The 26657-nt window shown below is 33.5% G+C and overlaps 1 protein-coding gene and 1 pseudogene across 1 annotated transcript in view; one reads left to right on the top strand and one right to left on the bottom strand.

Annotated features, from left to right (window-relative positions):
* CNTN5 (contactin 5) overlaps window positions 1-26657 on the bottom strand; it is a 466521-nt gene that overhangs the window by 426775 nt on the left and 13089 nt on the right. Inside the window, exons 2-3 of the mRNA XM_006907500.1 lie at window positions 7587-7710; window positions 7286-7461 (exon numbers count right to left, since the gene is read on the bottom strand). The gene's annotated coding sequence lies outside the window, so the exon portion shown is untranslated. The remainder of the gene's footprint in view (window positions 1-7285; window positions 7462-7586; window positions 7711-26657) is intronic.
* LOC112476235 lies at window positions 22210-22328 on the top strand (annotated as a pseudogene).

Genomic DNA, 26657 nt, shown 5'->3' with positions numbered 1-26657 from the left:
CCATCCATCCATCCATCCATCCATCCATCCATCCATCCATCTATCCATCCATCTATATACATGAAGAGTGGCAATGTTCAGCACTTGGTGTGGAAATTCAGTAAAGGCACCAGAACTCCAACATGGTTAATATATTTTCCACTCTGACTTCTCCTTCAATGATAAGATTTTTATGGAATAAAATAATTTTAGAAGGTACTCATATTCCATATCTGCCCCTTTGTTTATACTTTTTTTGTTTTATATTAGAGTCTTTATATTCACCTGAATTATAAATTGTCCTGAGCTGGGGCTGCTGTTTTATCAAGTAAACCTGGCATTAGTAGTGGGATTTAAAATTCCATTGTACTTTTATGCTATGGAATTTTTTGTGCTAGGGAAAAGTCTTTAAAGACCCTCTACTAAGAATTAGAGAGTAATGAATTAGGTAAATGAGCATGAGCAATAAGAGTCAAAGAACTTATACTCTCTCTGATATTGGTCTTTCCAAATTGCTTCACACAGGGTGAGTGAAAGATTTTGCCTTTCTGAGATCAAATGTACCCTGGGTAAAGGCAGGTGAGTGAGGCCATTTTGCTGGAGATCATCTGTCATATATGGATAGAGCCTTTCTAAATTTCCATAAATCATGAAAGTATATGTTCAGATGAACTTCGATAAATATAATACTTGAAAGTTTATGTCATAGAATTAAGGATTTGACAACAATCTGTCACGGATTTCATCTTTGATTCACTTACCACAGTTGTTCTTTAAAGCATAAAATTATGTATTTTAAAATTTTTTTTTGTGCTCTCAAAGAATTAACATTGTCCTTTGTCAAGGGGTGATATACTCACAGTAACTATATCTATTATGATCAGAATAATTGCCTTTTTAAAGAAGACATAAACTATATTCTTTGAATAATAATTTTGTAAAAGAAAAAATGTTTTGTTATAGAAGATAAAATTACAAGCAAATATTAACTTATTTAGTAATAAAACCAGATATTTTTACAAACATTAAATCATTCATGTCAGTGTGACTCATTCATATTAATAGTCAAATGATTTAATAAAGTTATTATGGTTAAAACCTCATAGACTAATGAAATAAAGTGTTGGATACACTGTGAAGTTAGCAATTATTCAAATAATTCATTGAATGTTAAATGATAGTAAAACATGCTTTGAAAGTCTAAGGTCAATTTTACTTTAGGGTAAAATGTTATGAGAAAGCTAGAAAAGTAATTTTTGAGTTTTGAATGAAAATGAAAGGTTAAATTAAAGTGCTTAAATATAAAGTCTGTAAAAATCATATAACTTTTCAAAGAGTTAAGGAGGTTATTTTAATCAACTGCTTCAAGGAAAACTAATGAAATATTCTGGATCTAAATAATCTAAATGCCCTGGAAAGCAATATGTTTGAATTTAGATATGAACTATCAGTTTACAAGGGATGGCATATAAAGATATTTTTGAAGCAAGAGACAGCATAAAAAGATCTTATTCTTGATTCTTTTTATATTTGACTTGCTGGTATAAATTATTTCTAAAAATCCAAATTTTGGAGAGACTGTTATGAGCTTTGGATTTCTGAAGGATGTTTGAGAAGTGTGTAGTGTCACATTATCAATTCCAAATTCTCATCAGCATGGTAATAAGCTAACCTAGTGACAGAGTTTTATATAGTGTATTCTTGCTTGTCACTAAAGAAAAATGATTATACTTGGTGAGGAAATTATCCTCATGATGAACATAAGCTACAGGAATAAAATATACTTTGTCAAGAATAATCTTATTGATAACTAGTAACAATCATCACTAGCAATAGTACACCGACTTTGTTTTTATGTCTTTCTTTCTGAACTTAAAATTAATAGTTCATAGACATGACTTCTCCATTTCATTAATTTTTACTATACATTTATGAGATATATATTTATTAGTACTAAAGTACATTATTAACAATAACTAAGTTGATCCATGTTTATAAGGATTCATTTAAGGAAGGAAAACTTAAAATGAAAGATCCTTATGGATAGACATTTAGACACGTGAAGGGTAGGTTAAAAGGGGAAGACGAGCAAATATGAAGCAGCTGCTCAAATCCATTAGCTGCTCAAATCAAAATTTAAAAAAAGATTTATAAATGAAGTGAATAGCTTCATGATTAAATTCTAGTTACATTTAAAAGATTGGCTTGGTTTTATGTCAGGCTAATTAAACTTGCTATTGAAATGGTGTAAGGATGTTGTTATGATCTCTATATAAAGCCTCAGTTGAGAAATTTCTATGAGAATTAAATGTCAAGAAAAAATTTTCTTCTTTTAAGGAACTTGGGGAAAATTAGAGTCCTTTAAATGTTTGTATTTATCATTTTGCTCTGAGCCCTGGGAATCCTAAGGAAATATTTATGGTTTTTTTTTATTATTTTTGTTTTATTAAATTTATTGGAGTGACATTGGTTAATAAAACTATGTAGGTTTGAAATGTACAATTCAATAATACATCATACATATATTGCATTATGTGTTCAGTTTCCAATAATTATGAGATATTATGGCCTGTACTATCTTGACCTCTTACTATAAAATGTATTTTTTTCTTGGTGTTGTTATTTACTAATTTACATATTTATCTTTTATAGTACATAACTTTAGATAGCAAGTCATATTAATTACCTTTGAAATGAGGTTAAGATAAACTATATTAGTAAAATAAATATTATATAAACATATATATTTGTTATTTTGCATCTGTTGATATATTGAGTTTAAAGTCAATAGGAACAAAGCTTTAAATTAAACTAAATTTGTTTTACACTTACTTAATTTTTCTGTACACTAAATAAATGTTTTATTATTGCTAAATCACAGGTAAAGCTGCCAGCACTCACTTTCTTATCATCATTCTCTTCAAAAGCCAGAATCTATGACAATATTATTATCAGTTTTTGTTAATAGCCACAATAATCTTTGTCTTATCTCAAATTCATTTAGAAAGTATAGCATTACAGGTCTTAACCACAGATCATACAATTAACTTTAAAAAATTATAAGGAAAAAGGTTTATTAAAAGAGAAAATACAATAAGAAAAAATAACTACATAGCAAAGTTACTATAAATATCCAAATTCAGATCTATAAAGAGACCCAATGTTTCTTAAAGTCTTAAACTGCTATAAGAAAAATTAAGCAAGTGGTTTATTACTAAATTTGGACAATGAGAAAAAAGGCAGAATGATTACATATTTATTTTTGTTACTGGTATTTATTTTTGTTATATCATGTAGGTATTAATAAATTGATTATAAAATGGTAGTTGGTGAAAAAATAAATGATTTTTTAAAAAGATTATAATATATAGTTTAAAAAAGGAATTGAAAATTAAATTGAGTATGTCATAAAGTGACTATAATACATATTTATATTAGAATAGAATTTAATAAAATTATTTATATGAATACCACTGGAGTTGAATAAGAGGTATCATCTGTAAAATGGATTTACATTTTACAATATAACAATTCATATGTTGGTTTGAAGGATAAATGAGTTAATGTATTTTAAAATCAGGCACTGTCTGCCATAGAAAGTAAGTATTCAGTAAATATAAGCTACTAATATAAACTTGAGAGCTTAGAAAAAGTTGTTGCTTTTAAAAATCTCTTTTCTAAGCTATTTTATAAATAATTTTATTCTACCATGATCAGAACTTATTTGGAACAATCTTATATGCTTCTCTGGCTCCTACATTTTAGTCTTTAAAACATTATGATCAATGAAAAGTACCTAAATCTATGCTTGACCTGGCTGGGGTTCCAGACTATTAGAAGAAAGATAGAATATTTTAAAATATGTTTCTGGTAATAAGAGAACAAAGAAGCTAGAATTAAGGGAATTCCAATAGCCAAACTGTGATGATTTGTACACACATATAAATAGATTGAATCTACAAAAACTCACGCAACTCTAATGTTACTCAAAATCAGAGAGTTTAATATGTGTGTGTATATAGTATATATAAATTTTCATGCAAAAAGAAGATGACTCTAATATGTTTAAATTTTATTAACTATAATAAATATGAGATTGTAAATATATGGATATCTTAATTCTTCAATAAAATGTGTATCTATTTATAATATAGATTCATATTTTTTCTATAAATATAATTAGACAAGACCCATCTGATGTTTATTTAACACTGTCCAATAGGTCTTAGAATCCCATCATTTTAAGTAAATGTTGTATTCCAAAAGGCAAAAGCTTATGGAAAAGCTACAGATTTAAGGTGTCATTGATAAAACAAAAATAATATTCAAATTATAAAAGAGGCTGTCTGTTAAACATTTCTCACTTTTAAAAGAAGCAGCTAAAATTCAATTGATTGTTAACTCAGAAACTGACTCTGGATTGGTAATATGACCCTCTTTTCTATTTTATTTTAGAAAATCACAATACTACTACACAGTATAGAAAAACATACCCAATAAAGTTACTGCATGTATGTGATACAGTTAATGTACAAAAGGTAAAAATATCTACATAATAAAATTATTATAAACTGACTAAAGCATAAAAGTATCTCAGGAATAAGCATTGAACATTGTTATAAGTATTAATAAAAAGTTTTACAATCATTTTGATAATTTGTAAATTTTGTCTAATTTTATGACATTTAAAATCTTTAATACACTCAGGTATTAGATTTGAATAGTTAATTTGATTAAATAGTTTTTAGTATGTATCTAAATTTGCTAAATATATTAGTTTTAAAATATTAGCTGTGTAATAATATTTAAATTTTTACATAAATAGTGGTTGATGAATATAAAGAATTAATAATTTCATTTTTAAAATGCATCAAGAGCAAAGAGGGTTCCTCCACACACAAAAGCCCTTTGGCCTTTAAACATTCTATCAACAATAAACAGTGAGTTAATTTTCTATCTATGGGGCTGGACATAGAAAATCATGATGTAAAAGAAAGTTGTCACAAAGTTTTTGGTCTTCCTTTACCGTTGTATCCTTTCACTTCCTTTCAGAAGCCCTTTTTCTCATCAACTTCCTACCTCATTTTCTCCCCCAAATCACAAAACTACCTTAATGCCAGAATTCTAAAGCACCCATGCTCACACCAAATATACTAGAAAGCAAGTTGATCAAGTCTTCACCCTTCCTCTCTATCACCTATATTTGCATATTTTTCCCAAAGATCACATGGAAAAAAAGATAAAACTAAACCTAAGGAACTTAAATTTTTATATAATCAATATAGACATGATGAAATCTGGTGGGGGAGTAATTTTGCGGCAGAAGTGGCTTTTCCTATGTAAATGACTGACTGCTTAGATTAGGCATCTGTGGGCTTTTATGCATATGTATGGTCTACGGAACACAGTGTAGAGTCAAGTGTAGTGGGAGTGGGAAGGGGCAGGGTCATAAAGGCTACCCATTGATATGGCTACCCATATGTTTAAGTTAAAAATAAAGCAAATAGTGTTCTAAACTAAGCTCAAGAAAACTTGATGCTGAATCGGTCAGCGAATAGGTAATATAGATCAGCAGTTCCCAAACTTTTTGGTACTAAGGACTGGTGCTCCTTTGAGAATCTAACACCTGGTGTTCTGAGGTGGAGCTGAGGCAGTGATGCTAGCGCTGGGGAGTGGCTGCAAATATAGATGAAACATCCCTCGCTCACCTACTGCTCACCTCCTACTGTGCAGCCTGGTTCCTAACAGGCCTGGGGGTTTGGGAACCATGATATAGATGATTGATAGATGATAGATGATAGATGATTGATAATAGATCGATTGATCGATCGATCGATAGCTCGATCGAAAAATAGAGCTTTTCTTGCTTAGTCATTGAACTGTAAATATTGATGCCGATGTCCTCACTGCAGGTGAGGATGAGTATTTGATAGCTGTGACTAGTCTTTGCAGGAATCCTAGGAAGGCACAGTTATACAGATACCTAAAACCTTCCAGTAAATAGATGTCTGTTCTGCAGCATTCAGAAAACGTCACATGTTTTATTGTCACTGCTGATTTGGAGGAAAAAACAATTTATATACAGGCACTTTGTGAATTGGTGTGTATGTGTCAGATTGTATAGTCCAAAGAGAAAGGTATAAGCCACTAATATATTATACATCACATTCTCCAGATTTGCTATATCTGTCTTGAAAATACTGCTCTATTGAACAGGGGAGCGATTAAGAAGGTTATTTATTTTGTTGTTATTTTTTAATGTGCATACTGAAAAGTATTAGGTTCTGTGATGAGCCACATAATATTTTCTAAAATATCTACGCTACTATCTTGGTATATTTGGTGTATATAAAGTACCTATATGAACTCCTTAGCCAAATCTACTTTAAAAGATACTATTTACATTTTTCTAGGACCTAGATTAATGTTCTCCAGACCGATTTATTATCATTCTTTTATTTCCTTTCTCCTTCACATTCTTATAATAGGGTGTCTGGATTTTGGGTTAATTAGAAATAATATGCGAGGAAAATTATATAGAGAAAATCAATTATTCCATTCTTCAGGGTGTAATTTTAACTGAAAAATCATTTCGTGATAAATTATGTACCCAATATAGTTACATATGAATTATTAACACAAAAATTCCTGGCCCTCTTATCTATATTTTAGAATTTGTAATCCTCAAGAATTTAAATTCAAGTAGGATTACTTACTAAGAAATACTACTAAGGTTTTTTTCACTTGGCCTATCCTCAATTTGGTGTAAGTCCTCAACACAAGTAAAATTAGCATTTCAGAGGCATTTCTTTGGTTAACTGACCATAAGCAGATTTTTTAGAATATGCTATCTTTTGTCCAGAAGAATTTATAGCAAATAGACTACAGTAGACAGTAGACAAATAAAGCAGATAAGGAGATATTTTAAAAAGCAGATAGAATTAGAAATCTATTTTTTAACTAGATTTCAAAAGATTTTTGAATTCTAAAACTTTGTCTGCTTTCATGAAAAGATTTTTGAATTCTAAAACTTTGTCTGCTAATTAACCCAAAATCCAGACACCCTATTATAAGGATTTTTAATCTTCCAGAGTAGTATGTGGTTCATATGAAGAGACTGAACATTTCAGGGAATTTCAAAATATCTCAGAGGAAAAAAATGCATTATTTGCATAGTTCTAAGCCTTACCAAGGTTTTCCACTATTTTAAAATTTGAGGCATTAAGCTTTTGCCTAACTAAACTTTAAAATTATATATATACACACTATACACATATACATGGAAAAAGCAAAAAACTTTACTCACAGGCAAACTGAAGTATGGCTTCTCTACTAAGAATACTTCCAAAAGTGTTGGCTGCTAAGCACTGATAATGACCAGAATCCTTTGCTTCACTTGGATTGCTTATAATGAAGGTCCCGTCTATCAAACTGTAGCGATAATCACTTTCCAAATCTATTTCTGTTCCATTTCGAAGCCATCTTAAGAAAAATCAGAAGACAAATATGTAAAAAAACTTGTGACATTAAAATACTCCCTGGGAGTGTCAAAATTTCATTGAAGGGAATATTTAAGATAAGAAAAATAATTAATAGAGAATTTCTACCTGTAATTGGGAACTGGGTTGCCACGAACTTCACAATTCAGCGCTACTTTCTTCTCATCAGAATCGGTTGGGAAAATTATATCATTTGGTTCTTGCACAAACACTGGCCCATAGTCCACACTTTCTGTAAGGACCAAAAAGGACATACTTTAAAATTTCTCGAAGTATCAGGACATGTTTTTTTCTCAATTATGTTTACATTCAAAATTCTTGCTCTTTCCTTGTACTCAACATATTATCAAAAGAAATGTGTAATTATCATATTACATTGTTTTAATAAATTACAGGACCTTAACAGAATTTACATTTTTTTGTAATTGACTAATAGAAAAATAAACATTTCAAACATTAGTTTTGTACATTTTTAATCCATTTCTTGTTTGCCCCAAGAACACTCTCCAGCAGTGCTTGTGCCTGCAGCATTTATCTCACGATAAAGCGCGGATTACCATCCTCGCCTTACCCCCAAAGTTTGCCACAACATATCTTGTTTTATTATTATTATTTTTTATTGCTCTAGTATAGCAATAGTCTTTGGGGGAAAAAAATGACATCATTCTATTTATAGCATTCTGTTTTTAGTAGTGGTATTTCCATTTACAAAATACAGTAATTCTCTATCACTGAAAATGTCAAATCCTAGAAAACAGCATTCCTACGTGTGATATTAACACTGGCAACGAGCTGCACTTTTTTTTTTTCTAAATGAGAAATGAGTTAAATATATATCTTCATAGTCATGTAAAGCAGAGTATTATTATCATCTAAATAACACTAAATAAAAATAGTTAAAAACCTTAAAATTTTCTAAAACTCTTAGAATGTTAAAAATAATATTGCATTACTAGTTGGATTCCACAGATATGAAAACATCAATCTTCATGCATTCTCCATATATTCCTTTTTTCACTCATTCAATCAAGCACTACTTAGTGCTATTCTGTTTTTTTGTAGGGAAAAATTATATAATGCAAGTAAATATATTCTCATAGAACAAATGAGACATGTCTTCAAAAATTCAAATAACTGAATAAAAATATCAAAACTGTATACAATTAAATGTTTATCAGTAGGTAAATAAAACAAATAAAGATATCAGAAAAGGCATAAAAAGGAGGGCAAGCGGGAAGAATAGTTAAGTGCCTTCTTATATTACATATTTGATTCTTATTTAATTAGTTAATATTCAGAGAAATTCTATGATAAAGGTAATTTTAAACTAATAAAAATTTCATGGAAAAGTAGAAATAAAAATGGGCCCCAAATGCGAGCTTGTACTTGAGGAGGATATTTCTGCTAGAGAAATGATAAAGGATGAGACAATGTGCTGGGGGGAGTATAAGTCATGTTAGTGTAAGAATTTACAGAATTATATGCATACTTAGGATCTACAGCATCCTGAATCATGAACTTAGATAAAAATAGAACTTTTTGCTTTATTTTTCTTAATCATGAATTTGACTACACGATAACCTTAGATCAAGATTCTCAATATTGGCACAAGTGACATTTTGAGATATTCTGTGCTGTGAGGACTATCCTGTGTGTTGCAAGGTAATAACCATCATCCGGGGCCTCTATTCATTAGATTTCAGTAGCACACCTCCCCAAAAGATGATAATCAAAATATCTCTCTAGACATTGTTAAATGTCCCCTGAGGTCGAAATTGCCTTCATTTAAAACCATTGCCTTAGAAAAATAGAGAGGCAAGGGTTTAGAAAAAACGTATTTCTAATGACTGTACCAAACAATTGGAGGTTAACATCCTCTGTGGATAACCACACACATACACACACACACACACACAATCAGGAAACAAATGCAAGAATGACTATCCCAGGAGACTCGAGCTTTAAAAAAATGATAACTGAAAAAGATATATACCTTCATACTTAAAATATGGGTAAATTGAGTTGCTTTATTTAAATGCATTATATGTCCATTCTTTTTTTGGGCAAAAAATTCAAGTGTTCATGGTATTCTAAACATTCATCCAATAAAAACTGAGCACTCACAGTGGGTAGACATTAAGAAGTATTTTGTTGAGTCCTAGATAATCTAGTTGAGATTTTTTTTCTTAAGCTACAACAAAAACATATTATATGAAAATAACTGACAAATGTTTATACCAATTATATTGCTATCACAATAATTAACAGAGGAATTTATTGTCAAAATATGGTATTCATTTTTGCATCATAATGAATTTATAAAAATTGGGAGAAGCATATGAAACTTCTTTAAACTCGCAATTAGAATTAAATTGCACAATCAAGTCATGAAAAAATAATCTCTACTACTCTTTACACATTAAAAATATGATTATTTAAATAAATATTATAAATGCCTATGATGCATAAAATTAACATTTAATGAATATATTTTATATATTTATATACCACAAAACTCATGAGCTTTGGAGTCAGACACACTTGGGTTTAAATTCCAGTACTATCATTTTCTAGCCTTGATCCAACTACCTTTATCCTTTGCTATTCCATTTATTAATTATACATAATAGTGTCTCCTTACAGTATTATTATGATGATCAATTTATATTAACATTTATAAATAGGTAGTATATCATAGGTACTCAATAAATTATAATAAATAATAACTTTTACTTGTGGTATAATACTATACGCCAGACATTATACTGAATAATGGTTTAGCCATATATCATGTAACACAACAACCATCCCACCAGTTTATAGATAACAAAACTGAGGCTGAAATCAATTAACTAAATTTATTTAGCAAATAAATGACAAACTTGGAATACAAATCCAGGGCTATTGGTATCTAGAACCCTATTACCGCTATCATTATTATTACTACTACTACTATTACTTATAATAATAATAATTATTATTTTATTTATGTTACATTTATAAAGCACTTTGATATATACTATTATTAGATTCTCTGAGCTGAGAATTGTAATTATTTCTAATACAAAGGTAAAAACTCTGAGGTTCTAAGAGACTTCTGTAAAATTAGCCATACAGTATTTTGTCAACATATAGTACTTGTTGGGATTTCCAGGTGTGCTACTGGAATTTAGTGAATAGAGGCCGGGGACAATGGTAAATATCTTAAAATGCACAGGACAGTCCTCACAACACAGAATATTCCAAAATGTCACTTGTGCCAAGGTCAAGAATCTTGATCTAAGGTTATCACGTAGTCACAATCATGGTAAAAAAAAATTTTTTTCTAAGTTCACAATTCAGGATGCTATAGATCTTAGGTATGCATATAATTCTGTAAATTCTTACACTATGATGGCTAACATGACTTATACTCCCCCCAGCACATTGACTCATCATTTATCATTTCTCTAGCAGAATTATCCTCCTCAAGTCCAAGCTGACATTTCTACTTTTCTATTGAAATCAACAGTAAATAGTTGATTTTGATTTAGGTTCTTTAGTTCCAAGTCTTATGTTCTGAAAAATGTCAAAACAGGCAAGAGGAATAAAAGGTTGATGTTCTGTGGAAAAACAAAGGGGTAAGACTTGCTAAATTACAGACTGAAAACCAGGGGCTAGACTGAACATTTATTCTATTATGTTCTGTCACATAGCCCTTTGTTGTTCATTGCCACTTCCACATATACATATTTTTTTAATTTATGCCTAACAGCACCTGATCTTCCTTGGTGGTCTCCCATCCAAGTACTAACCATGCCTGACCCTGCTTAGCTTCAGAGATCAGACACAGGGTGGCATGGCCATAGACCATAGACTGTGGCTCCACTGGGGCATGAACCAAGGACCTTCTGTATATAAAGCAGATGCGCTAACCGCTACACTATGGAACCACGTCCAGTTCATTGTTACTTCCAAATTATCTTAGCGTATACTCACTCACCTTCTCTCTCTCAATTTTCTCTTAGAAATAAAGTTTATTATAAGAGGAGGATGGTTACGTGTCTATGTAGAGTGTCTCAGTCCTCAGCAAAGTTTAAACAGTTTTGATTTTATCTCTGAAGAGATAGGTTTTTAAATTCCCTACCAAGAATGTATTATTATAGGTAAACTCAAATTATTTGATTTACTCTCCTGCAATACTTTCTCTCACTTCCCCCAAGTTTATTTCCTAAATTTTCTTGATTTTGTCTGTTAATCACAGTTCACATAGTTTCTAATTCATAGTTATTACTATTATGAGATTAAACACTTATTTGTCTCACATGGTTTTCCATTTCTAAGTTTCTGATTTTTTCCCCTATAATGACTGAATTTTTCTGAATAGCTTTCTCTTAGGTTTGTATCAGAAAAATAGGAGATGCTATAGGAACATCCAAATTATTCAGATAAGATGATCTCAGCTATGGAGGCAAGCCAGGAGCTAGATTTGGAGGCAATTATATAGAGTGACATCAACTGGAGGTGTTTAATAAATTAGTCTCATTAATCTAAAATCACATTCATATATATAATATATATTTCTCTTTCTTCTTTTCCCTTTCGTTATTCCCGAACCTTGGTAACAACCTCATCCATTCTTGTCTCAGCAAACCCAGAAAAACAATATAGAATTGAAGAAAAAGTGCTGCGCATCCTTATTTAGGCTAGTGGTTCCAAAATTCTTTTAATAACAAATATTTTATAAAAATTAATAAATATTTTAATCTACCTATATACAAAATAATTTAATAAAAGAGATGTAACATAAAATAGTATTTAATTCAATATGTAAGCTCTCAGGAACAATTTTAATAGAAGACATAAAGAAATAATCAAAAGAACAAGACCAGAGGTATCATACTGCCTGACTTCAAATTATACTACAAAACGACAATAATCAAAACAGCATGGTATTGGCAGAAAAACGTATGTAAACCAATGGAACAGAATTGAGAGCTCAGAAGTAAATCCACAGATATATTGCCAAATAATTTTTGACAAAGGAGCCAAAACCAATCAGTAGAGAAAAGAAAGCCTCTTCAATAAATGGTGCTGGGAAAATTGGAAAGCCACATGCAAAAGAATGAAACTAATCTGCTATCTATCACTATACAGCAAAATTAATTCGAAATGGATCAAAGACCTAAATATAAGACCTGAAACAATAAATTGCATGGAAGAAAACATAGGAACTAAACTCATTGACCTTGGATTTAGAGAAGATTTTATAACTTTGACCTCATAGGCAAGAGAAGTAAAAGCAAAAATAAATGAATGGGACTACATCAACCTAAAAAAGCTTCTGCATAACAAAAGAAACTGTCAACAAGACAAAGAGGCAACCAACTGTATGGGAGAAGATATTTGCAATCAACCCCTCCAATGAAGGGCTAATATCCAAAATATAAAAAGAACTCATACAATTCAACAACAATAACAAACAATCCAATTAAAAAATGGGCAGAGGACTTGAACACACACTTCTCATTAGAAGACATACAAATAGCCAATAGACATATGGAAAGATGCTCAATTTCACTAGCTATTAGGGAAATGCAAATCAAAACCACAATGAGATACCACCTCACACCTGTTAGAATGGCTATCATCAACAGGATGAGTAATAACAAGTGCTGGAGAGGTTGTGGGCAAAAAGGAACCTTCATAAACTACTGGAGGAATTTAAATTGGTGCAGCCACTATGGAAAACTCAAAACATTAAGACTAGAATCACCATATGACTCAACAATCTGTCTTTTAGGTATCTACACAAGATATTTGAAAACATCTGTAAAGATATATGCATTCCAATGTTCATAGCAGCATTATTCACGGTGACCAAGATATGGAAACAACCAAAGTGCTCTTCGATACATGATTGGATAAAGAAAAGGTGGTACATATATACAATGGACTATTACTCAGTCATAAGAAAAAATGAAATACTGCCATTTGCAACAACATTGATGGATCTTGAGATTATCACACCAAGTGAAAAAAGTCAGACAGAAAAAGTTGAGAATCATATGCTTTCACTTCTATGTGAGATATAAAGCTGAAAGCAACAAATGAATAAGACAAACAAACAAAAACTCAGACAGACAACAGTTTAGTGGTTACCAGAGAAGGGAGAGACGAGAGAAGTAGATATATGGTGATGGAAGGAAATTTAACTTTGGATGGTGAACACATATTGCAATATATATATGACATATTATTAAATTGTACATTTGAAACCTATTATTAACTAATGTCACCCCAATAAAGTTAATTTAAAAAAGAAGCAATCAAAGTTTGTTTTTGCTCATAAAATCTCCCATGAATGTAGTAGCTACAAATGCAAACTGATCCAAGTGTGGTATTTGTCATTCAAATATCGAGTGCCATGGGTGTTAGGTGGTATTATTTTCTAAATGATCGACTATTCCTGGTAAAGTTCTTAACAAAATTAAATATAATCTTGCTGTAATTTACATGATTTCTGTATTGACATAACTATTATGTGTCAAAAATAACATATATAATATAATGCAGAATTAGATTCTACTCTCAAAAAATTATAAAGAAAATTTTCAGCTCATGTGAGTGTCTTGCAGGACATCTATGAGTCCAGTGCATTATAATTATAGGTAACTCAGCATTCCTGGTCTCTACTCTCTAAATTAAAGGAGTGTGTCATAGAATCACTGAGACAACCAAAGCACTGCATAAATTTCTGGAATGCCTCTGAGGGAGAGGTGCCACCCCTTCTTAGAATCAGACTAGAGCAATAAACAAGAAACAGTGACTGCCTAAAGTTAGGATGGTGTTGTCAGTAGTCTACCATGAGAGATGCCTGACAGCAAACTAAAGCTCTTCCATGAGATGACGACTCTGGGGCCCATCTGCCTTTCTCCCAGTGAAGTTTTTTGAAGCACTTATATATTATTTTATTTATGGAGATGATGATTTCCCTTGTAGAGTCTTGTCTTCAGATCGAGCTGATATCTCACCCTCTCTAACCCCATTTGAAACTAGTACCATTTGTTGATAGGCTACTTGGATAATAATTTTCTTCCTGCCAAGATATTTTAAGTATCATCTAATCTGAGACTCCTACAGTGGGTTCCTTAGGGAAGTTTTACTTCTTGGCATTGGATCATTATGTTTTCATTTGTTTCCTGGATCATGACCAAACATTATCAAGCCTCCCTAGGTTCCAAATTTGCCTTTTGGACTTCAATCCTCTTTTAAACATTTACTTCTGTGCGTATTTTTTCTCAAAAATTAGGCCTAATGCCAGACCTCAACCCTCTTCACCTTCTGGTTAGCTCTAATTATGGCCTTATCTAGTTTATTCATATAATGTGACCTAAGTGTATCAGTAATATAATCTAGAGGAAATATTAGCCTCTTATGTCCACAAATTATAAGAAATGTACTTTTAATAATCATTAATACATTTTACATGATAATTTCTAGAAATTTTGAAATGTTTATTAGAAATTGTATTTTATAATGACATTCAGTTACAGTAGGAGAAAAACTTTTCATACCATGTAAACATCTAAGATGAATTCTTAAAGAAAATATGCACATATTCTTTCAACTTTAAGTTGCCTTTCAACATTGAAATTAAGTTTCTTTAAAAAAGTTAAATGAGTGGAAACTGTCATTATAAAACTTTCAAGGATTTCTAAGAATTAAAGCATTATTTATTAAAAAGCATTTTGATAAATGTTTTATGTATAATGGCATTATGTTGCACACATAATATAAATTGAGTGTTTAATAGATTTTTTGTCATTTTCTAATGTAGCTATAAAAGATAGGTCAAATGATTCAGAGATGCTATCACTTATGAGAATGACAAAGTGTATCAACCCTTATTACCTTCAGAAGATGACAAACCACTAGGCCACCTTGTCAACAGAGGGAGCACATTGTTTTTTTCTCCTTTTATTTGTAGTCCAAAATACACTGTTTAGTTAAAATATTCAAGCAAATATTCTATCATAGTGTAGAAATTCAACTTAAATTCAGACTTCAAATTCCTTCAGTAGGTGCCTCCTTATTTAACAATGTTTGTTAATGTTAAGCTCCTTGTAAGCTTGCACTGCTCTAACTGTTGAAAGAGAATAAAGAGGCATATATGAGATGGTCTTGCTCAAATGGCATATAGTGAAACTGGATAGAAAAGCATACTAATATAAAATAATAACAATAGCAGTAAAAATTAAGAATACAATAAACAAATAAAATTATAAATTTTTAATTAATGATTATGAAATTATAAGATTTCTATTAGAATATGGTCTCTTTTTAAATGAGAAAAACTGTAGTAATCTGATTTATATAGTAGTATATTATCCAAGTGAAATACTTTTTTTCTCTCCCAGAGGGAATTCTTATTCTCATTAAAGATTATTTAAATATCAGCAAAGAGTATTTTGAGGAAACAACAGAAAATTGTTAACGCAGAGATCACTTTGAGTCATGATGTTATTGTCCATGTGCCAATTCAAATCTGGAAATAAGCCATGTTAACAATGAAATTCAGCTGAAGGTACTGAGGAGCTGAGACAACAAATTTGATAGATTGAAGGAATCTTCCAAATGTCAAAAGCTAGTGGTGGAAACATCAAAGGCTGGGCAGACTTCAAGTGTTGTGTAAATTGCAATTGTGCTTATCACTGAGAGAATTAGAGAGATCCAAAATTATATGCTTAGCTTTAGTAAGAAATAATTCTCTTTAACTGCTTCTAAAAAACACACTTCTTTTTTTCACCTGAGGTAGCATTTGTAGTTTCTGAATCTCAGAAATGTGCTCCCATAGTAAAAGTCCGAACTTTCTAGTCAGACTCAATCTTAATCCAGACTGCTTCTGTGCAATGAAGATAAAATATATAAACTCAACCATCTCATCAAAAATAAGAGATGCACCCTACACTTAGTTAAGTTTACTAATACTAAAACCACCACAACAAAAAGAGATTAAATCAAAGACCAGCGTATCAGCTGTTCATTTATAAATGGAGGGACAGGTATTTTATCAGCAGTGGTTTAATTTTTGTCTACATTGCTAAATCCAAAAACAGGACATGTTTAACAGGTATTTGATGTGCTGACTCCTAAAGGTTTTCAATTAATCTACTTAACCATAAGAATTTCTAATTTAAACCTTAGTTAATTTTTTAAAATCAATTGAATTATATTCTGTAAATTTAAAGAACTACTTTTAAGTATTAACAATTCAGGTTTTTTGTTTTTTTTTTAAACTAGATAACACCTCTTGGTCTGTGGAACATTTGCACTAATACAATTTACAGTAAGCATAGTTATTGCCCAAAGTAACAATATCAGGTTGAAGCAAAATAATCTTTGAGGACTTCTCAGATGGCTCAACTCCAATGAGCAACATTCCCTCTTCCAGATACAGCTCTACTTCTCTTCTCCCCTTAATCGGTCTAACTCAAATATTTTTATTCATTCATTGTCTCCACTTTCTCACCTCAGTCAAGTGTCAATAATTGACTATTATAATCTTCCTGAGGCCATCTTGTTTGCCTTCTCTTGCTCCTGCTGTTGAAAGTCAGCACCATTTTGTGAGCCACTCTGTGGAGAGGCCCCCTGAGATTGGCCTCTGGCCAGCAGCCCCTCAGTGAATCTCAGCAACTGGATCCTGTCAACAATCATGTGAGGTGAGTGAGCTTTCAAGTAGGTCTGTACCCATTTGAGCCTTGAGATAAGATTGCAGTCCCACTTTGCGAAAGACACACAGCCAGAGGACCCAATTAAACCACATTTGCTTTTCTGATACACAGAGAGAGACTGTGAGATAATGAACATATAACTCATTCATTTTGTTGATGTCTTTACCATACTTCTATACTTTCTACAGAGACTTCTTGCAATACCACAATTTTAAGGGTTTCTTCATAAATTTCATCTATTCTGACTTCCTGTGTTATCTTGTGATCATTTCAATAGATTGGTTTAATGATTGGTATAATAATACATATTGGTATAATAATGGGCAACCAAACCCTATATTCAGTCAAGATTTGTTTATTTGGGTCCCAAGTAAGCATTCTTCTTTGAAATGGAAGTAAAATGGAAGCCAGAGTCTTTTGTAACCCAATATTGAGGGTTATAGTCCATTATTTTGGCCATAATCTATTCTCTAGGTTACTAGTTTCAGCTCACAATGGTGGAGAAGGAATTATACTGTAAACCCCAGGCAGTAGGGATCATTGTGAGCCATTTTAGAATCTACCTCCTACAGGTGTCATCATATTAGTCTATTTTTTTTTTTTTTTTAAGAAAGGAAATATCACATAGTTGAGGTCATCTATCTTCCCTATCCTGGTACCATTTCTCTGCTCTCATTCTCCCTCTGTCTTCTGACTACAGGTAACCACCATAGTCAATTTGCTGTTTCAAGTTTATGTTTTTAAAAATGTACCATATATATATATTCATAAATAATATATATTATTTTTAGTTTTTACATAAATGGTATCATATTATGTGTAATATTCTATACCTTTCTTGTTCACTAACCATTATATTTTGAAGTATATCCATTTTATTTCATAAAGATATAGTCTATTCACTGTAACAGTTTTAAATTTCAAATGATTAAAAAAGCAGAATTTATGTACCCATTCCCCTTCTGGTGGACATCTAAGTTGTTTCTAATTTTTTTCTATTAAAGATATTGCAGTGAACATACTTTTTACATTTCCTTATGCATATGTGAGAGAGTTTCTCCAGATTATATACACAGAAGTGGAATTGCTTTCTCAAATTGCTCTGCAAATTGGATTTGACATTTCTTAGAAAAATTTTAGCACTACCTGGAGTACTTCTGGGCTTAACTCTGAGCTGGAGTGGGATGACTTTGCATTCGGGCTCTGTTAGTTTTCTCATTTTTCACAAGAGCATGTCAACCCCAGATTTACTCTCTATTAAGGCTAAAGGGAATTACCTGACAAATGCCATATGTCAGGCTCTTGTCAGAGAGAACAAACTTAAAGTACACCTAGCCAAGATATATCAAATGCTCAGATGAGAAAACAATAGTTATGGAAGATTATTCAAAAAATACTGACTATCCATTCTTCCTGATACTCTAAATATGGATTGAACTAGAGCAGCAAAGAACTTCAATTATATCAAACTGGTTCCCAGGCTAGAGCCTTGCTGCTCAAAGTATGGTCTGCAGGCCAGCAATATCACTATCACCTGGAAACTTTTTATAAATGCAGATTATCTGGTCCTACTCCTGATCTATTGAAAGGGGTTCTGTTTTAACAAGATTCATATGTGATTATATATATATTAAAGACTAAGGAGCAGAGTTTTAGATAATTAATTCTCATTTTGCTGTTGATGCTTAGGTTTATCTGCCTTTACTGAAGCCGATGAAACTCATTGTTATGTACACAATAAGAGTACCACTCAGGTCATTGGTCTTTATATCAAATAATAAACTCTTAATAAGGGCCTTCCAGAAAAATTTGCCTGATCTTAGTGTCAGAAATATCTTTGTTTCTACTCAATAACTATATCATTTTAATCCCTGAAACACTTAGAAATATACAACTGACCAGATTTTCTTTCTTTCTTGACTGCTAATTACCCCAATGGGACTAGCCTATAGCAAGTATGAGTAGACACTTTGAATTAGTCACAAGCCTGGCTCTATTTTATGTTCCAATGTTTGTTGTTTTCATCATTTTCACGTGTTTTAATTTGTGTTTTCTGGCTGTATTTTATTTATCATTGTGAGCTATGTTAACTTACATTTGAAACAAGAGTACAAAGGAGTAGAACGAAAATATACCAAATATAAAAGTATCCTGTAGTTCTGATCACTTAATACAATCATGTGTCACTTAGTGATGGGGATATGTTCTGAGAAATATATCGTTAGGCAATTTCATCTTTGTGCCAACATTATAGAGTACACTTACACAAATCTAGATAGTATAGCTTACTACACACCTAGGCTATATGGTAGAACCTATTTCTCCTAGACTACAAACCTGCACAGCATGTTACTGCACTGAATACAGTAGGCAATTGTATAGGGCACTTACCATAAATGAACACCACAGGACTGTAAGTTGCTCTGCGAGTCAATGTGTGCTGAGTGAATGTGAAGGCCTAGGACATTATTGTACACTATCGTAGACTTTATAAACACTGTCTCACAAACCCTCCCCCTGTTTCCTTCCACAAGTTTAGAAATAGAACATCGAAGATGTCAGTGCTGCTCCATGGACAGAAATGTGGGCTGGAGTGATTGGAAACATTGTGGAGAAACAGGCTGGGTAAGGCGTAGGTCACTGTAAGAATGACTGTCAGGAGGGAGTGAAAAGTGGCCTTAGGATCAGTAGGAATAAGAAAATAAGACAGAGACAATTCCATGAGGAATTGTCATGACAATGTGGTTTTGGTTATTGCACGTTGGAGTAGTGGTCAGATTAAGGAACTTCATGGTACTAAAAAAAAAAAAATGGGTATTTAACATTGAGAGAGTATAGAACTGAAGATTCAATATTTTGACTTTGGAAATTTGTTTTTGGTTCCACTGACCCTATTTGGCATAAAGAACTTTCTCTGGCATTGAATCTACTTAAGAAATAAAACTTACCTCTGCTTTACATTATTATAACATGAAAATATTTCCAAAGTACAAGGATAGGTTGACTCCACACTGCAAAAGAAAGCTTTCACTAAAGTGGCAGTGGCGCTTAATATTTATTAAGGTAGTTTCTGTGGACCTGTGTCCTTGCACAGGATCTTAGGTCCTCAACAAAGAATTTACAGCAATGTACTCTGAACACCATCAAGCTAGATCTGAGAGGGCTGTAGCACCCTCTAAATATGTAGCACTCAGGGAATAGGCTCCTTTGTGCTAAAACAGGACAGTGACTGACTGGAATACAATCTGTGGCACTCGAAATTGAATTGCTGTGACTCAGAGGGAATCTATCGCTAGCCTCCCAGAGATTGTGTTTGTTAGAGGAAAAAAAAATCTCTCCAGAACCCCATATCTTACCATTTCTTATAAGAAATTCAGCTCCATTATTATCTTAGAGACCACTATCATATATGTGGTCCGTCGTTGACCGAAATGTCATTAGGTGGTACATGACTGCACATTCTATCTTGGTGTCATCCCATAAAATAATGATGCCTATAGAACAAAAATCCCAACACATCTCTGCTTAATGAGTATAATATTAAAGTTAATGGAATGGAATTTTTTAAAGACTATTGTTTTTGTTTTTGTGTTTATTTTGTTGTGTTTAGAGCAGTTTTAGGTTTATAATAAAATCAAGAGGATAGAGATTTCCCATCCCCACACATACATACCCTCTTTCATTATCAACTCACTCATTAGAATAGTATATATATACATATATATATATATGTATATATATATACTTCTAAAAATAGAGTTGATAATGAAAGAGGGTATGTATGTGTGGGGATATATATATATATTGTTTTTATTTTTTACCAAAGATGAACATACATTGACTCATAATTACCCAAAATCCATAGTTCCATTCTTTGTTTTATACATTCTATTGGTTTGGACAAATATATAGTAATATATTCATCATTATATCATTCAGAGTATTTTCACTACCTGAATAGCCATCTGTGCTCTGCCTAGTCATCTCTACCCTAAGCCCCTATCCCTGGCAAACAATGATCTTTTTACTGTCTCCAGAATTTTGCCTTTTCTAGGTTGTCAAACAATTAAAATCATACAATATATAGCCTTTTAAGATTTACTTCTTTCACTTAGTAATGTGCATTTAAGTTTCCTTCATGTCTCCCATGGTTTAATAGCTCATTTCTTTTTATCACTGAATAACAGTCCATTGTCTAGATATATCACAGTATTTATCCATCCACCTACTGAAGGACATCTTGGTTGCTTCAGGTTTTTTGTTGACATAAATTTTCAACTCCTTTGGATAAATATCATAAAACACAATTGCTGTGTTATGGTAAGAGTATGTTTAATTTTATAAAAAATTGTCAAACTGTCTTCCAAAGCAGCTATACCATTTTGTATTCCTATCAGCAATGTATGAGAGTTCCTATTGCTCCACATCCTCACTAGCATTTGGTGTTGTCAGTGTTCTGGATTTTGCTTGTTTTAATAGGCATATAGTGATATTTCATTGCTGTTTTAATTTACATTTCCCTGATGATATATGATGTGATACATCTTTTCATGTAATTATCTGTATATCTTCCTTGATGAGGTATCTGCTAAGGTCTTTGGCCCATTTTTTAATCAGGTTGTTTTCTTACATTAAGTTTCAAGAATTCTTTGTATATTTTAGATAATAGTCATTTACTGGCTATACCTTTTAAAAATTTCTCCTAGTCTGTGGCTTCTTTTCTACTTCTTTTGATATTTTCTTTTACAGAGCATTATGGGAATTTAAAAACTTGTGTTAAGGGTATTTTGAAAATTTTAACATTTTAAGGACCTAGCACTATGCTCAAATAAAATTTAAATTCCAACACTATGATATGATGCTTCATATGGCAACAATTGGCATAATCATGTCGCGTGGGTTTGCTTGTGTTTGGCATTGATACAGACCATCACCTGCAAAATTCTTAATCTTTCTCAGAAACCTAGTGAAGTGTCTTTTCTTTCCTCCTTTCTTTGGAGAAAGACCCTCTCCTTTGTGTCTACGGCCATGCCACCCTGAACAAGCCCGATCCCATCTGATCTCGGAAGCTAAGCAGGGTCAGGCCTGGTTAGTATTTGGATGGGAGACCACCTAAGAAGACCAGGTACTGTAGGCGTAAAAAATAAAAAAAATAAGGGATTGTAAACTGACAAATCCGTGTAATCTGTGAGGTCAACCAAGGGTTACCTTGCCTAAAAAATAAAAGACAAAAAAAAAAAAAAGACCCTCTCCTTGGAACTTAGATGATTATCTTGAAACTGGTGACTCAGGTCCTCTGGCTATTGATAAAGATCATTGAAATTCAGCATTCTTCTTGGCCCATTATAAGGCAGGAAGGGCTTTAGATCAGGACAGGGTCTGAGTAGAGTCCAAGTAGGGAGGGGACATTTAACTCAGTTTTTTTTTTTTTTTCTTTTATTAAATATATTAACCAAGTCTATTTTCCTTTAACTGCTTGATAGCCAAATCAATAATAATAGAATCATATAACTAAGTATATGATTCAAGTAACAAGTTTGTTGTTTTCTTGTCTAGGTACAAAGGCTGCACTTTGGCAGGAAACTCAAGTTTATTCTGAGGGGGCGTCAAAAGCCTAAGGCACCCTGTGGTCAGGGACTATGGCCATTCTAAGCAGGAAGCAGATACAGAAGAAAAGACCTCTTGTCCCTCAATATCCATACTAATAAAAAGGGGGTTCATGGCTCTTAGAAAAGGGTTAAGCGGGAGAGTTAGATAAGGGGTTATGGGTCCACCTGCAAAGACTCTGAGGTCATCCTATTCTAGAAAGGGTCCACCCTGGTCAGCCCACAATCAAGCAAGCCAGAGGACATTTTTAGGCTGAAAGTAACTAGGAAACAAGTAATACTAATGCTAGGAAACAAGTAAGCAGATAATTGTGTACTAGCCAGTCACTCACACCTGCACAATGAAGACCCTAACGACCTTTAATTCACCTGAGCCTTATTATATCATCATTATAATATGATGCATATGCTCAGAAGTTCATTAGTGTCATCATAACCAACTGAATTCTGGAAACAAACATGCGCAGAAAGCAAATGATGAGTTGCTGAGTCCTGTCAATCTTAGTTCTCAATCAAGAAAGCCTACTGCTCTAAGAAAAGTAACCACCCACAGCAAATAGGGATAAAAACCCCAAAGAATTTGTTATTGGGCCATTGAGTCCTCGAGCCTTTTGAACTGTTCTTCTCTTGCTCGGAACTGCTTCCATGTCCAGAAGTGTACTGTTGCTTTACTTTCCCTTCTAATAAAGCTATTCTTTTCTGCTCTGTTTTGGTGTCTTGCTCAATTCTTTGTTTGAGACATAAAGAGCCTGGACAATGCACTGAGAGGGGAATCCCACTCTCCGGTAACAGCATCACAACCTAATTTGACATTTCTAGAATCTTTCCAAATAGTATAGTTTTAAAAAATGTTTCTTCGAATGTTTAGTCCTTCATCAATCATAATTGTGTATTCAAAAGTGTATTAGATTTAAAATCAGTAGATATGTGAATGAAAATTGATTATACTAATGTTAAAAAAAGAAACAATAGGCCAAAATGGAATAGTCTTGCTAAACTATGGCAGCCTGACCCTGCCTGGCCATTTTCTGCTTTAACAAGTTCATTCCTGACTGCCCTTCCCCCACCTCAAGGACTCTCTGGCTAACATCAGTTTTTTTCATAGCTTGCCAACCAATTAATCTTCTTCTTTATATCTGTAGCTGTGTAAGAATGACAAGACTGTATAAAACTGCCCGTTATATTACAATCGTAGCTCAGCTTTTGGATAAGAATCCGCTGAGCTGGTGCCGGCATCAATAAATGCTGTTTCCTGCTTATAGCCTAGGTATCCCATCTCTCTGTTCAAGAATCCCGCAACAAAACCATATAACCAAACCAAAAGTCAATAAACAACCTAATCGCAGTTCTAGCCTCTTCCAGAGTCAAATTTTAAACTGGGTCCAACTTAAAAAATGGACTGAGTCTGGGATCAGAGTGGGTCTGATTTGACCTGGAGTGGGTCCAGCAGGAGATCTTCAAGTGAATATTAAAAAATGGGATCTTTTATATCCAAAGAATTGAGTGTGCCACCTTTCGGCACACCTACTTATTTTATGTTTAAGAACTATAGGTCCAGAAGCTGCAGAGGAGGGAAAATCTTGCTAGAGACAGCCTACAGTTGCAATGGCCATTGTGAGATTTCCAGTTAGACAAAATTATTTTAAAAGTGCATTTGAAAGTAAGGGTTCCCAAATCAATCAAACAGAATAAGATAACTATTTAATTGTCATGTAGAAGCTTACAAAAGATTTCAAAATTCCAAAGTAGCTTCATTGAAAGATTTATTGCAAAAGGCTAATGAAAAATTAAAGAGATATAAAGTATCTAAAACAAAAAACCTAATTCTTACTGTTCCCCTCTATCTTCCTTTATTTGAGTGCTCATTCTAGTAATTCTCTGTCTGAACTGCCTTTCCATTCTGAAAAGACTATTGAATAAAACCACCTATGGCTATGTAACCATGCAAATCTTCACCTCTTTAAAACGACTTTTTCTCTTCTCTTTCTCTTTGATTCAAACTGGCCTTGGGCTCACTTTCTTCTTTTCTTTCCTTATCCTTTGGCATACTGCATGACCACTCCCTTAATCACTAAAACCCTGAGATCATCATCAATTAGTCTTAAAAACAAAGCCTCAGGTCTTTTAATCACAGAAAGAGTTTTGGTCAAAATAAAGATAACATCTTGCAGCTCTACATCCATGAAGGCAGAACACTCTACTGGGATTCTCTTGAAACCAAACAGAAAGATGCCATGACTGACATCAGGACCTGAGGCAATGATCAACTGTCTCCTTTTCTAGCCACAACCAATCAGCAGGGCCCATGACCCCAAATACCTTAGGAACCATGACTAATGAGTTTCCCTGTATATAACATATCCTCTAGAGCAGCAGTCCCCAAACTTTTAGGCACCAAGGACTGGTGTTCTTATGAGAATATAATGTCTGATTATCTGAGGTGGAGCTGAGGCAGTGATGCTAGTACTGGGGAGCAGCTGCAAATACAGATGAAGCTTTACTTGCTTACCCACTGCTCACCTCCTGCTGTGAAGCCTGGTTTCTAACAGGCCATAAACTGGTACAGAACCACAGCATGGGGGTTGGAGACCCCTGCCATAGAGGCCATCAGGGAGTCAGGTCTTCGAGTGCTAGCTCACCTGTGTCTCCAGGCTTGGCGCTATTTCCTTAAATAAACCTCTACTTTCTGGGCTGCAAACTTTTGTTCTTGTCTCTTTTGGCTTTGACATGTGCAGGCATGTAAAAGTGGAAATTCTCCAGTTTCAGGGAGGTGGTATCTGCCAGCCCCAGGAGAAGCGCAACATTCCAAGGTGCAGATGATAAAACTGTCTACTAGGCCCTGTTTGATCTGAGAGTTCCCTGGATACATTTATCTTTGTACAAAATGTTAATGTCTAATTTCTGCTTCTTATAATCTGCTTATTCAAGGATGTAGTTGGAGGTTTTATAAGCTGCCTCCTCTGGAAGCTCGGGGCTGATCTCCTCTAACCCTGCGTGGTAGTGAGTCAGTCACCGGCCGGCTAATAAAGGCTCATAATTAATTTCAATTGGCTCCATGGGTCTTAGAATCATTTGTGCCATAACATTTGGAGGCCCCAGTGAGATCTCTCCAGTGGGGGAGATCTCCTAAGACCCATGACTCCGGCTGCCTTGGGCGAGGACCTGCCTGTCCAGGGGACGGCCGCTGAGAGACGTTCCTCAGCCCCAGATGCCAGGCAGACTCGACCAGGACAGCAGGTGGACAAAAAGGTTTAATTCAGTAACAATTGGGCACGAGTCATCTGGGGCAGCTTCACCGGTGAGTAAGACTGTGCTTGGATCTGTTTGTCAGTGGGCCCTAAAGAGAACTAGTGGAAGGCTGGACGCAGCAATACTTCCCTAGTCCGGTCAAGGTCTGAGAGTCAGACTTGACTCCAGGTATTCAGTTTTCTAGTGCGCTAGCGTTTTGTGTTACCTGTAGTTTGTCTTGTCTGTCTGTATTGTGTCTGTCTGTCTAGACCGGCCGAATGTACTGTTACCCTCCTATTGCTTTAGGCTTCATAAGTTTACTTAGTTTGATTCTTTCCTTAGGTTTGGCCCCCGTGGCCCCGCCCGACTGGATGTTAGGTTAGAGGCTGATCGTAGCTCTGGCTTATTTGGCTTTTGTGGGGATTTTCTCTTTTCTTTCCTGTCTTTACTAACATGGGTCAGGCTTCCTCCTCAAATCGTCCTACTCCCCTGCAGTGCCTCCTTAACCAATTTAAGGATTTTAAGAGACAAGCCCAAGCCTATAGAGCTAATGTCACTCCCTTCGACCTCAAAAGGTTCTGCCAGTTAGAGTGGCCCACATTTGGAACAGGGTGGCCATCAGAAGGGTCGCT

This window comes from Pteropus alecto, unplaced genomic scaffold (assembly GCF_000325575.1).
Source record: "Pteropus alecto unplaced genomic scaffold, ASM32557v1 scaffold12, whole genome shotgun sequence".
Classification (NCBI taxonomy): domain Eukaryota; kingdom Metazoa; phylum Chordata; class Mammalia; order Chiroptera; family Pteropodidae; genus Pteropus; species Pteropus alecto.
The sequence above is the reverse complement of the archived record's forward strand: the minus strand, read 5'-3'. Positions and strand labels throughout refer to the sequence as shown.